At 41.9% G+C, this 2,556-nt stretch overlaps 1 protein-coding gene across 1 annotated transcript in view; it reads left to right on the forward strand.

The window, feature by feature from the left end:
- sox5 (SRY-box transcription factor 5) overlaps positions 1 to 2,556 on the forward strand; it is a 183,406-nt gene that overhangs the window by 70,199 nt on the left and 110,651 nt on the right. The window lies entirely within an intron of this gene.

Here is a 2,556-nt window from a genome sequence, read left to right on the forward strand (position 1 = left end):
TTTGGGGGGGGGGGGGGGGTAACAGGGGTTGCCACAACAGACACACAAAAAAAAACAGCACTGTACATGTATGTTGAGATAAAAGTGAAGATTTGAGGTGCGAGTGCCTAACGACATAAGGTGGCCCTGCGTGTAGACAACAGGCAATGACGTCTAATGTACAGCTTGTGAGATCATTCTCCTTTATTCAAACAAATGTGGCACAATATTGTGCACAGTATATGGTGTTTTTATAATTTAGGCTTGAAGCTGCAGTCCAGAGGCGTAGACTTGACGCAGAAGTATGAGTTGGCCTTAACCTTTTTGGTTTGGTTCAATTGACCTCTGATGCATGTTTCCCTTTCTATTCTGTTTGCTTTGGCTGTTGTGAAAACTGTCAGTCGAACTCTGGTACAGACCAAACAACCTGATCGAGACCATCTAAAAAGGAGGGTCTCGGTGTGCTTGAGAGTTTAGGGATTTTTCCTGATCTATTTGAAAGTTAAACAGGTATGTGTTGTGCTCTTGTCTCACTATTTTGGCTGTTCCTTGTTGAAACATAGGGGAACCACTCAGTAAATATCATCTCCCTGTAAAACAAGTAATTTTCCCATCCTGTTTCTGCCTGGTGTCCATTATCCATAATATTAGGTTGCGTTGCAGTTTTCACTAATAATACTCATAATCAGATATTTCTTGTTCAGTTCCTTGTGACACCAGATAATGTGAATGCATCTTAGGTGCAATAAAGTGCAACATGACTTTCTGTCAGTCACCAGAATATGATTTCATCACGTAAGTGTAGTGATGATGGTGACGCAGGATTTCACCATCAGTCCACAAGACATGATGTTTACAGCTATGAGTTTGTTTGTAAAGTGCCATCAAGTGCGTTTCCCCCCACCTGGTTTTATGCACATTTTCAATCTGAAAAACTTTGCAAAAATGTTGGTGTTTAAAAGCCAATTGCGACCACGTGCAGTGGAAACCAGCTGTTTAAATGAACCAACTCCTAAGATTCACATTACAGCAGTGGATGGAAACATGTAAATTGACATTTTCTGTTGACAGTTTGCTGGAATTTCTGTAAATATTTTGCTACATTTGGATATAAATTTAGCTAATGTGACACAAACCAGACCAGAACTAAAATGCAGAGATGTATAAAATTTTGATCCTTGGTCCAAACCAAATGAACCAAACAAAAAAAAAGTGAAAGGTGTGAAAAGACTTCTTTGTTCTTCATAGCCTCAAGTTCCAAAATATAACTAATTAGTAAATCAATTTACTGCAACAACTAAATGGCATACATTAAAAGGACATTTTTTAAAGCAGTTACTTAATGTGCCACATGCCTGTGGTGATGTTTCATGGTTTTAGGTTACACTGGGAGCACACAAACACAGGCATCTGCGCCGGCTACACGTTGAACCAAAATTGAAATCTGATGTAAGTGGCTTCTATAAAAAGGTGGTGAGTTGTGGTCTGGTAATGACTGTGTGTGTGTGTGTGTGTGTGTGTGTAGGCTGCATGCTGCTGGATTGTAAGATGTTTAGGAAGCTAGCCACATCTGGAGTGGCCACGGGCCAGCTGGCTGGTAGCCTTAAACCTCAAGCAATACTGTTCTTTTTCTTCCGTTTACTTTTCTTTTGCTTTCTTTTCCTTCTGAATCTCTAACTGGTTTTACTCATCTTTCTTACTCTTCACTCACTGTCACTGTCTTACTTTGGCATCTTGTTTGGCTTTTTATGCCTTATCTTCAGTCCCCTCCCACCATCAACAAACCCGCACGGTCGAGCAGGTCCAAAAATACTATGAAACACATAAAACAGGCATATTGTCAACGCTTTCAAGCATTGCCTGTGCCCTACCTGCTCTTCTGTAAACTACACACACACTCTCACACTTCTGCCTCTATTGTTCTTTATCACACATGGCTTTGAGGAAGAAAAAATACAGGAAAGAAAAACTCTTAAGTGTCCTCACACCCCGTCTGCTATGCGATAAGATTAGATTTATTTCTCCAGCTGTGACATAGAAAATGGAAGTGGATTATTTAGTTTAAAAAAATGACAGAATTAAATTAAAACTAGTAGGCGTTATTGTTAAGCAAGGAACAGAGGGAGCTTAAATACATAGGCTCAGCATAGCCCTCAGGCAGTGGATAGCACAATCTCCTCTCCTCTTGTTCTTACCAATGGACTTAAAAAACACATATAAACAGCCTTCCAGGACCACAAAGCCTGTGTAGAAAATCAGAAAATCATTTCCTCTTCACTCTCTCTCTCTCTCCTTCTGTTGTCTCTGTCGTCCCCCTTCTCCCTCAGAGCAAGTACACAGGGGGCTGCCAGTGTGCATCAATCCAGGGTTGAGCTTGTGCCTTGACGCGGAGAAACACAAAGTGCAGAGATTTGGTGCATAAACATGTGTGCTCTTAAAGGAAAAAAAAACAGCTGCAGCAAGCGAGGAGAGGGGAACGGTGCCAAATCCCCCCATTCAGCCTCAGACCGAAGGAGGCAACATCCTGACAGCTTTGAGGTGGAGTGGGACGGGGGTTTGGGGGGGGGGGGGGGGAGC

Source organism: Micropterus dolomieu, linkage group LG16 (genome assembly GCF_021292245.1).
Source record: "Micropterus dolomieu isolate WLL.071019.BEF.003 ecotype Adirondacks linkage group LG16, ASM2129224v1, whole genome shotgun sequence".
NCBI classification, from domain to species: Eukaryota; Metazoa; Chordata; class Actinopteri; order Centrarchiformes; family Centrarchidae; genus Micropterus; species Micropterus dolomieu.